Source organism: Rutidosis leptorrhynchoides, chromosome 9 (assembly GCF_046630445.1).
Source record: "Rutidosis leptorrhynchoides isolate AG116_Rl617_1_P2 chromosome 9, CSIRO_AGI_Rlap_v1, whole genome shotgun sequence".
NCBI lineage: Eukaryota > Viridiplantae > Streptophyta > Magnoliopsida > Asterales > Asteraceae > Rutidosis > Rutidosis leptorrhynchoides.
In genome coordinates, this window is record NC_092341.1 from 87,958,058 (window position 1) to 87,970,806 (window position 12,749).

Genomic DNA, 12,749 nt, shown 5'->3' on the forward strand with positions numbered 1-12,749 from the left:
AATAACAAGGGAAACAAAATTTTAAAATTAAGTACTTAATTGTTTTATAAGTTATTGATTATATAAATATATATATATATATATATATATATATATATATATATATATATATATATATATATATATATATATATATATATATATATATATATATATATATCAAACTCCGCGACTCGCGGAGTTTGGAGGTTTAATCCCCGCGAGTCGCGGGAGGACCAATTTACAGAAAAAAATAAAACGCACAAACTGATCAGTCCACTCCCCCAAAACAGAAAATAACTGCGAAATAACCCACGAAAAACCCGAAAAATACACCCCAAAATCACAATTTTTAACCATTAATCACCAAATTTTTTGCTAAAATCATGTTGAGAAGGATGCTATCTAGGAATTACTCAAGAAAAACGGTAAATTTCTACACCTAAACACCATTTAATTCGAAATTAGTGTTCTTGAGCCATTTTTTCCCCAATTTGATTTTGATGCTTTTTAGTGTAATTATGCTTAAATTGTTTATGTATTATGCTTGTATAACCTAGATTGATGCTGTTTAACATGATTAGAAGCCTTAAACTTCAAATTTTGAGTAATCTAGGGTTTGTGTTCTTGAGCAAATTTGGGGCTTTTTGATATAAACAGGTTATGGCCGATTTTTGTCATGAATTGTTGCTAAATTAAGTAGTGTAACATGTTTAGGTAATTAAATGATCCAAACTTTGAGCCTAAACATGATTTTGAGAATTAAAGTGGACTTTTTCAAGTCTAAAATTCATGAACTTGATTTTTGAAAGATAATGCCATTTGAGACTTGTTTAATTGCTAGTAATGATTATTTTGACATGTTATTTGAGTTGAATGATTATGAACTTGGCGAACATTTTCGTATATGCTTATTTGAAAAAGTGTAAATTTGATGAAAATATGAAAATAAGCTTAAGTTTGATATAAATTGATAATGTCATTGTAATTATTTTGATTGATGATTTTGCTGACACTAATGCATATTTGGATGCACAAAATTTGTGTTTGATATGTTTTGCAGACTGAAAGGGGTGAATCTTCATCCCAAGCCCGCAATGCTCCTGCTGAGAATTTGGAACAACAGGAGGTGGATAACTACTACAAGCAGGATATACCTCATCCAGTCATGACCTTTTCCGATATGCACTTGGAAGAGTTGCACCCGAACCTGAGATTTGACAGACTTTGGATAGATTATCCAAAATATCAAAGGGGTTTGCATACTCTTCATTCTAAGGTTGTTGAGGTACCGAGGGTCATAGAATGGGGACCCTTAGAAGCTGTAGAATTGGCCGGGCCAATTAGGGAATTACTTGTACAGAGGTATGGTAATTCTACTTTTAATGACTGGGTACGTTTATTCACCATGCGTAGACCTGTATATAAAGTATGGTGTGAAGAATTTTTGTGTAGTATAGAGTTGAATGATCGGGTAGCTAGTTTAACCGATCGTTCTTTTATTAGATTTTTGTTAGGCGGTTCGATGCGCCACATGTCTTTACTGGACATGGCTCAGGCTTTATGTATATATACGCCTGAGGAGTTAGCGTCTGCCGATTGTAGAGGATTGATACTAAACGGTAGAAAGATAGATGAAAATTTTGATACACACGGTGTGTGGAGTCAAATGACAAGCCATCATCGTTTCAAAGGGGGAAATTACTCTTATTTGGATATAGATAGAGCCGAATTAAGAGTGATTCATAGGTTTTTAGCCAATTCGATTACAAAAAGGGGTAAGAACAAGGAAAAAGTAAATGAACAGGATTTGTTTTACCATATGTGTATTCGAGACCCACAAAGCGCTGTAAGTATACCATATTGTGTGGGTTATTATTTATCAGCTATGGTTCGGGGGATGCGACCGCATAGCATAATAGGAGGTGGTATTTTTATTACTTTGATTGGTGAATATCTCGGTGTGGATATAAGTCGGGGGGGATTATTAGTAGAAGAACCAGAACCCCGCGATACTATAGGTTTAAATGTATACCATGGTGCGAAAGTTTTGAAGAGGCGAAATAACGCCGCAGTACGATACCATGGTAGACATCCACAGGTGGAGAGAAACCAACAGCAAGGTAATGTAGGAGGGGGGAATGAGATGCAAGAAATGCAAAGGTTTATAGCTTCTCAGGAATACGAAAATGCTAGACAGAGAGCATTTGAAGATTGGCAAGTTCATCAGAACCAAATCATAGCTCATTGCCAACATATAGGTAGAAACTATATTCCTACACCGAAACCCATCTTCCCTCCCTGGTCTATAGAGATGCAGCCACCGTATCCTACGTATGACCCTGTCGAAGCATTCTATAGCACCTATGGTTATGCCTGGAACCCCTATTGGTACCAGTATCATCCCTTGTATACTTAGTTTTATTTATTTTGTAATTTGTAATTATTGATACGTTTAATACTTTTGTTAATATTGTAATCATTTTTATAATTATCTAACTTTTATTCTTAGATTTTAATAATTTTTGAATGTGGGGTAATATACCAAACTTCAAAAATATGTATATATGTTTGCAGTTTATCTTATGTACACAACAGGGTAAAACAACGCATTTTCAAAGACTGGCATTAAGTTCAGCAAAAGCAACTAATTTTGACGACAAGATGCAAAATATATGTGAAATAACAACAAGACGGAATGAACAAATGATGTGCACCATTTATCATTCAGCAAACAAACGCCAATATATTTGGAAACTTTGGTAAAAATTTAATCATTTTCACACAAATCACCCTCAATAATTTAAATTGTTACTGATTTCTTGCAAATGAGGGCATTGCAAGATCTTAAGTGTGGGAAGGGGTTAAATTCTTTCGGATTTTAAATTTTTTGTCTTAAACACTTGGTTACCATTAAAAATACTAGTAAAGCAGTAGTTGTATTAGAATCTAGTGCTCTCTGATAAAAAAAGAACAGCCCTAGTCTTATATACTAACTACCCAATTCTAGTAAAATTTTTCAAAATTTTCAATTAAATGAACTCAAAATCATGTTTATACATATTTATGAACGATAAAACTAGGTTTTAACACCGAAATTACTGTTACCTCGGAAAGGACATAAATTGAGAAACAAACTAAAATGTTAAAATTCATTTAAAATGGAATAGAGGACGATAAAAAGGAAAATAAAAGCCAAGTGTGGGAAAATTTACCAAGTTATCTTAAACATATGTCACATATATCTGTAACAAATAACTGAAAATACTTTTGCTTTGGACTAAACTAAACTGTTTTACCCCAATGAAAGAAAAGAAGAGATGGATCTACACGATGAATCAATTCCATCATTAAAAGGAAGTAAAGTCTTCCGAAAAAGACACGCGCTTCTTGATTTAGGTCATGAAGTTGTCGTCCAGACCAGCTGTAGGTTGACGAAAAATCTAGAAAAGTCATCACTAAAATCAGCAGGAAATCCACGGACCTCAGCATTAAACAGGGTGGCCAAGTGGTCAGATTTATCCTAACCATGAGAAGAATTTATCTCGTACAATGGGGGGGCACCATGCAAATTAGCTGGATAAGACTAACGAATCAGATCCCCAGAAAGGATAATCTCCTTAAAAGATCAAAAATCAGCTTTTAAGACTGATATTACTCAATCCTTGAGATTGACCTTAAAGATTGAGAATTCAAACTCATGGAATTCAATGATATCTAAACTCGAGCTTGAACGAGAAAATATTTTGATCAAAATTACAAACCGATTTGTTTTCTGAAAACCCTATTTTCAATGCGTTCATTACCATTGAACGTAAAATCCTAGGAATTCACCTGGAATTCATTAGGTCACCTGAACTAAATCGGGTGTCAACCGTAAGAACGGTGGTTGCATAGTGGTCAAAGACAGTACCTTGTGCCATACCGAAAAATCATAAGGGTGAACTTTACTATTGCTCCTACCAAGGATAGTAATTGCGTCCGACACGTTATAGACCATAATTAAAAGCATGTCAGGGGACATTGCCTTAACAGTTGCTTCTTCAACGCTTTCCTTTACAACCGGACGGTAGTTTACCAAAAGGTAATATACGGGACAAGTAAACTGGACGTGTTGCTTTCCAAATACAAGGTTAGCAAGTGGGTGACACAAAACCATAAGTTTTGAGCTAAAATTTTCAAATCTGAAACCCACCAAACCCACAAAAATATTTTGCAAACACCGGTAAAGGGTTATTCCGGAAAACTTATCTAGGGTAAAAACTAGATTTAATTTTCAAAAGATCAAATGTTTTCATAAAGATCCAATTTTCTTAATGGATCTAAATTTTTATAGTCATGTGGGACTGTAAACCATATCGTTACTACCATTGTTTATACCGCCGTATAGAAATCACTGATGTACAAAGTGTGAAGAATAAAGAAGTGATTCTAGTATTTCAAGACGATATTGCTTGAGGACAAGCAACGCTCAAGTGTGGGAATATTTGATAATACTAAAAACGAACATATATTTCATAGCATTATTCCTCAAGAAAGACAAGCTTTTAGTTGCAATTGTTCTATTTACAAGTGATATTCGTTTAAATAATAAAAGGTGAAGACAAAAAACAGATTCGACGAATTGAAGACGCAAACGACCAAAAAGTTCAAAAGTACAAAAGACAATCAAAGAGGTTCCAATTATTGATAAGAAACGTCTCGAAATTACAAGAGTACAAGATTCAAAACGCAAAGTACAAGATATTAAATTGTACGCAAGGACGTTCGAAAATCCGGAACCGGGACCAGAGTCAACTCTCAATGCTCGACGCAACGGACTAAAAATTACAAGTCAACTATGCACATAAATATAATATAATATTTAAATAATTCTTATAATTATTTATATATTATAATAAATAATAAAAACCGTCGACAAGAAAGACTCCAAAGGGACTGAGCTGTAATTTCATTCTCCGCGACTCGCGGAGTTTGAAGGCAAAAATGCCGCGAGTCGCGGAGCCGTAAAAGTCGACTTTTCCTATAAAAGCAACCGAATTCTGATCGCAAATCATCATCTTTTTCTTCTTCTCCTCATACGTAAAATATATATATATATTTATAATTTATATTTTAATTTTAATTATAATTCTAATAATAAGGGTATGTTAGCGAATGTTGTAAGGGTGTAAGTCGAAATTCTGTCCGTGTAACGCTACGCTATTTTTAATCATTGTAAGTTATGTTCAACCTTTTTATATTAATGTCTCGTAGCTAAGTTATTATTATGCTTATTTAAAATGAAGTAATCATGATGTTGGGCTAATTACTAAAATTGGGTAATTGGGCTTTGTACCATAATTGGGGTTTGGACAAAAGAACGACACTTGTGGAAATTAGACTATGGGCTATTAATGGGCTTTATATTTGTTTAACTAAATGATAGTTTGTTAATGTTAATATAAAGATTTACAATTGGGCGTCCCTATAAATTACCATATACACTCAATCGGACACGATGGGCGGGGTATTTATATGTACGAATAATCGTTCATTTAACCGGACACGGGAATGGATTAATAGCCACTAGAATAATTAAAACAGGGGTGAAATTATGTACAAAGGAAACTTGGTATAATTGATAACAAAATATTAAAACCTTGGGTTACACTCAGTCGACATCCTGGTGTAATTATTAAACAAAGTATTAAAATCTTGTTACAGTTTAAATCCCCAATTAGTTGGAATATTTAACTTCGGGTATAAGGATAATTTGACGAGGACACTCGCACTTTATATTTATGACTGATGGACTGTTATGGACAAAAACCAGACGGACATATTAAATAATCCAGGACAAAGGACAATTAACCCATGGGCATAAAACTAAAATCAACACGTCAAACACCATGATTACGGAAGTTTAAATAAGCATAATTCTTTTATTTCATATTTAATTTCCTTTATTTTATATTTAATTGCACTTCTAATTATCGCACTTTTATTTATTGTTATTTAATCGCACTTTTAATTATCGTACTTTTTAATTATCGCAAGTTTATTTTATCGCACTTTTATTATTCGCAATTTCATTTATCGTTATTTACTTCATGCTTTAATTTAAGTCTTGTATTTATTTTTAATATTTTACATTTGGTTTTAACTGCGACTAAAGTTTTAAAATCGACAAACCGGTCATTAAACGGTAAAAACCCCCCTTTATAATAATAATATTACTTATATATATATTTGTATTTTTATAAAAGTAAACTAATATAGCGTTAAGCTTTGTTTAAAGATTTCCCTGTGGAACGAACCGGACTTACTAAAAACTACACTACTTTACGATTAGGTACACTGCCTATAAGTGTTGTAGCAAGGTTTAAGTATATCCATACTCTAAATAAATAAATATCTTGTGTAAAATTGTATTGTATTTAATAGTATTTCCTGCTAAAATATAAGCTATTTTATATACTACCCCGCTGCACATCAGCAGAACCTGTGAAAGTATGCGTAGCGTACTTCACTTTGTCCTCTTCAGTACACTTACTTATGGCAAACACCGATTCGACCTTCTCGGTCCACCGTTTCAATCCGATCGGTCCTTCGGTTCCATCAAATTCCAAAGGTTTGCAGGCAGTGAATTCTTTGTAGGTGCATCCTACACGATTTCCTGTACTGCTAGATCCAAGGTTATTGTTGGTATGTAGCGCAGCCTGTACTGCGGATATGTTTGAAGCTAGAAAAGTACGGAATTCTTCTTCATTCATATTCACGGTGTGTCGAGTAGTCGATGCCATTTCCTTCAAAATAGTCAAATGGAACAAGTTAATCATACAGAATATTAAGAGTAGTTAATAGTATTTCGTAGCATAATATGAACTCATTTATAAAAGCTTTTTCTTCATATTAGCGTTTTATAAGTTTAAATTCGGGTAGTACCTACCCGTTAAGTTCATACTTAGTAGCTAATATACAATTCAACTACTACAATTCTATATGAAAAACTGGTTATAATAATATTTCGCGTTCAAACTTTTACACAATATTTTACAAACTTACAATACCGCTTATTTTACATATAGCATGAAATATAGCACACAATAAATTTGATACAAGATGGTTGTGAAGATAATTCTAGCTAGTACACAAGTCGTTCAGCAAAGGTAATAAAGACAAGTAATTCATACGTCCAGAAACAAGTCATGCATTCTGGTTTTACTAGGATTACTTCCCATCCTTGGTCTTGTGGAACATAACCGTTATGGCTGTTGATAAGACAGCGTGTTGTAACGTCGTCAAAGGGACGAGGGTTACGTAATGTCCAACAGTCCCGTAACAATCTAAAAACCTCATTTCTTACCCCAATTACCGACTCCGTCACTTGTGGAAATGTTTTGTTTAATAGTTGTAGCCCGATGTTCTTGTTCTCACTTTAGTGAGAAGCGAACATTACTAATCCGTAAGCATAACATGCTTCTTTATGTTGCATGTTAGCCGCTTTTTCTAAATCACGAAGTCCAATATTCGGATATATTGAGTCAAAATAATTTCTTAACCCATTGCGTAAAATAGCATTTGGGTTCCCCGCAATATATGCGTCAAAGTAAACACATCGTAACTTATGGATTTCCCAATGTGATATCCCCCATCTTTCGAACGAAAGACTTTTATAAACCAAGGCATTCTTGGAACGTTCTTCGAATGTCTTACAAACTGATCTCGCCTTAAATAGTTGTGCTGAAGAATTCTGACCGACTCTAGACAAGATTTCATCAATCATGTCTCCGGGTAGGTCTCTTAAAATATTGGGTTGTCTATCCATTTTGTGTTTTTATACTGTAAAATAGACAAGAGTTAGATTCATAAAAAAAATACTTATTAATACAAGCAATTTTTACATATATCATAAAGCATAAGCACACTATATTACATATATTACACCACACGAATACAACTATCTTATTCCGACTCGCTTGTTTCTTCTTCTTCGGTTTTGGTTCATTTTGCCAAGTTTCTAGGGATATATGATGTTCCCCTAATACGAACCGTCGTTTTCCACATTGGTTTAGAAAAACCTGGTGGTTTAGAGGTTCCCGGGTCATTGTTACAACTTAAGGACTTCGGGGGTTGACGATACATATAAAGTTCATCGGGGTTGGAATTAGATTTCTCTATTTTTATGCCATTTCCCTTATTATTTTCTTTCGCCTTTTTAAATTCAGTTGGGGTAATTTCTATAACATCATCGGAATTCTCGTCGGAATCCGATTCATCGGAGAATTGGTAATCCTCCCAATATTTTGCTTCCTTGGCGGAAACACCATTGACCATAATTAACCTTGGTCGGTTGGTTGAGGATTTTCTTTTACTTAACCGTTTTATTATTTCCCCCACCGGTTCTATTTCTTCATCCGGTTCCGATTCTTCTTCCGGTTCCGATTCTTCTTCCGGTTCCGACTCTTCTTCCGGTTCCTCTTCGGGAACTTGTGAATCAGTCCACGAATCATTCCAATTTATATTTGACTCTTCATTATTATTAGGTGAGTCAATGGGACTTGTTCTAGAGGTAGACATCTATCACATAATATCAAACGCGTTAAGAGATTGATATATCACATAATATTCACATGTTAAAAATATATAGTTTCCAACAAAATTTGTTAAGCAATCATTTTTCAAGTAAACACGGTCGAAGTCCAGACTCACTAATGCATCCTAACAAACTCGATAAGAAACACTAATGCAAAATTCTGGTTCTCTAAGACCAACGCTCGGATACCAACTGAAATGTCCCGTTCTTATTGATTAAAAACGTTCCATATTAATTGATTTCGTTGCGAGGTTTTGACCTCTATATGAGACGTTTTTTAAAGACTGCATTCATTTTAAAACAAACCATAACCTTTATTTCATCAATAAAGGTTTAAAAAGCTTTACGTAGATTATCAAATAATGATAATCTAAAATATCCTGTTTACACACGACCATTACATAATGGTTTACAATACAAATATGTTACAACAAAATAAGTTTCTTGAATGCAGTTTTTACACAATATCATACAAGCATGGACTCCAAATCTCGTCCTTATTTAAGTATGCGACAGCGGAAGCTCTTAATAATCACCTGAGAATAAATATGCTTAAAACGTCAACAAAAATGTTGGTGAGTTATAGGTTTAACCTATATATATCAAATCATAATAATAGACCACAAGATTTCATATTTCAATACACATCCCATACATAGAGATAAAAATCATTCATATGGTGAACACCTGGTAACCGACATTAACAAGATGCATATATAAGAATATCCCCATCATTCCGGGACACCCTTCGGATATGATATAAATTTCGAAGTACTAAAGCATCCGGTACTTTGGATGGGGTTTGTTAGGCCCAATAGATCTATCTTTAGGATTCGCGTCAATTAGGGTGTCTGTTCCCTAATTCTTAGATTACCAGACTTAATAAAAAGGGGCATATTCGATTTTGATAATTCAACCATAGAATGTAGTTTCACGTACTTGTGTCTATTTTGTAAATCATTTATAAAACCTGCATGTATTCTCATCCCAAAAATATTAGATTTTAAAAGTGGGACTATAACTCACTTTCACAGATTTTTACTTCATCGGGAAGTAAGACTTGGCCACTGGTTGATTTACGAACCTATAACAATATATACATATATATCAAAGTATGTTCAAAATATATTTACAACACTTTTAATATATTTTGATGTTTTAAGTTTATTAAGTCAGCTGTCCTCGTTAGTAACCTACAACTAGTTGTCCACAGTTAGATGTACAGAAATAAATCGATAAATATTATCTTGAATCAATCCACGACCCAGTGTATACGTATCTCAGTATTGATCACAACTCAAACTATATATATTTTGGAATCAACCTCAACCCTGTATAGCTAACTCCAACATTCACATATAGAGTGTCTATGGTTGTTCCGAAATATATATAGATGTGTCGACATGATAGGTCGAAACATTGTATACGTGTCTATGGTATCTCAAGATTACATAATATATAATACAAGTTGATTAAGTTATGGTTGGAATAGATTTGTTACCAATTTTCACGTAGCTAAAATGAGAAAAATTATCTAATCTTGTTTTACCCATAACTTCTTCATTTTAAATCCGTTTTGAGTGAATCAAATTGCTATGGTTTCATATTGAACTCTATTTTATGAATATAAACAGAAAAAGTATAGGTTTATAGTCGGAAAAATAAGTTACAAGTCATTTTTGTAAAGGTAGTCATTTCAGTCGAAAGAACGACGTCTAGATGACCATTTTAGAAAACATACTTCCACTTTGAGTTTAACCATAATTTTTGGATATAGTTTCATGTTCATAATAAAAATCATTTTCTCAGAATAACAACTTTTAAATCAAAGTTTATCATAGTTTTTAATTAACTAACCCAAAACAGCCCGCGGTGTTACTACTACGGCGTAAATCCGGTTTTACGGTGTTTTTCGTGTTTCCAGGTTTTAAATCATTAAGTTAGCATATCATATAGATATAGAACATGTGTTTAGTTGATTTTAAAAGTCAAGTTAGAAGGATTAACTTTTGTTTGCGAACAAGTTTAGAATTAACTAAACTATGTTCTAGTGATTACAAGTTTAAACCTTCGAATAAGATAGCTTTATATGTATGAATTGAATGATGTTATGAACATCATTACTACCTTAAGTTCCTTGGATAAACCTACTGGAAAATAGAAAAATGGATCTAGCTTCAACGGATCCTTGGATGGCTCGAAGTTCTTGAAGCAGAATCATGACACGAAAACAAGTTCAAGTAAGATCATCACTTGAAATAAGATTGTTATAGTTATAGAAATTGAACCAAAGTTTGAATATGATTATTACCTTGTATTAGAATGATAACCTACTGTAAGAAACAAAGATTTCTTGAGGTTGGATGATCACCTTACAAGATTGGAAGTGAGCTAGCAAACTTGAAAGTATTCTTGATTTTATGTAACTAGAACTTGTAGAATAAATGAAGAACACTTAGAACTTGAAGATAGAACTTGAGAGAGATCAATTAGATGAAGAAAATTGAAGAATGAAAGTGTTTGTAGGTGTTTTTGGTCGTTGGTGTATGGATTAGATATAAAGGATATGTAATTTTGTTTTCATGTAAATAAGTCATGAATGATTACTCATATTTTTGTAATTTTATGAGATATTTCATGCTAGTTGCCAAATGATGGTTCCCAAATGTGTTAGGTGACTCACATGGGCTGCTAAGAGCTGATCATTGGAGTGTATATACCAATAGTACATACATCTAAAAGCTGTGTATTGTACGAGTACGAATACGGGTGCATACGAGTAGAATTGTTGATGAAACTGAACGAGGATGTAATTGTAAGCATTTTTGTTAAGTAGAAGTATTTTAATAAGTGTATTGAAGTCTTTCAAAAGTGTATAAATACATATTAAAACACTACATGTATTGATAATGCTAAAAACGAACATATAATTCATAGCATTATTCCTCAAGAAAGACAAGCTTTTAGTTGCAATTGTTCTATTTACAAGTGATATTCGTTTAAATAATAAAAGGTGAAGACAAAAGGCAGATTCGACAAATTGAAGACAAAAAGGTCCAAAGAGCTAAAAAGTACAAGATACAATCAAAAAGGTTCAAAATATTGATGAGGAACGTCTCAAAATGACAAGAGTACAAGTTACAAGACGCAAAGTACACGATATAAAATAATACGCGAGGACGTCCGAAAATCCGGAACCGGGACCTGAGCCAAGAAGAAACGCCCGACGCAACGGACCAAAAATATCTAGTCTACTATGCACAAGAATATAATATAATATATATATAATTATATATAATTATATATTATATATATTATTATTATTATATTACGTCGGCAAGAAGAAAACAAAAGTAGATGGCTGAATCCAGGGTGGCCATGCGACTCGCATGGCCAGAAGCACAAAACCATGCGAGTCGCATGGTGTGAGATTGCTGGTCAGGTCCTATAAATAGCCAGTTTTCTGACGAGTTTTAAACACATCTTTTTCTCTTCCTCTTCATACGATATATATATATATTTATAATTTATATTTTAATTTTAATTATAATTCTAATAATAAGGGTATGTTAGCGAATGTTGTAAGGGTGTAAGTCGAAATTCTGTCCGTGTAACGCTACGCTATTTTTAATCATTGTAAGTTATGTTCAACCTTTTTATATTAATGTCTCGTAGCTAAGTTATTATTATGCTTGTTTAAAACGAAGTAATCATGATGTTGGGCTAATTACTAAAATTGGGTAATTGGGCTTTGTACCATAATTGGGGTTTGGACAAAAGAACGACACTTGTGGAAACTAGGCTATGGGCTATTAATGGGCTTTATATTTGTTTAACTAAATGAAAGTTTGTTAATGTTAATATAAAGATTTACAATTGGGCGTCCCTATAAATTACCATATACACTCGATCGGACACGATGGGCAGGGTATTTATATGTACGAATAATCGTTCATTTAACCGGACACGGGAATGGATTAATAGCCACTAGAATAATTAAAACAAGGGTGAAATTACATTCAAGGGTAATTGGTGTAATTGTTAACAAAGTAGTAAAACCTTGGTTTACACGCAGTCGATAACCTGGTGTATTCATTAAACAAAGTATTAAAACCTTGTTACAATTCGAATCCCCAATTAGTTGGAATATTTATCTTCGGGTATAATAATAATTTGACAAGGACACTTGCAA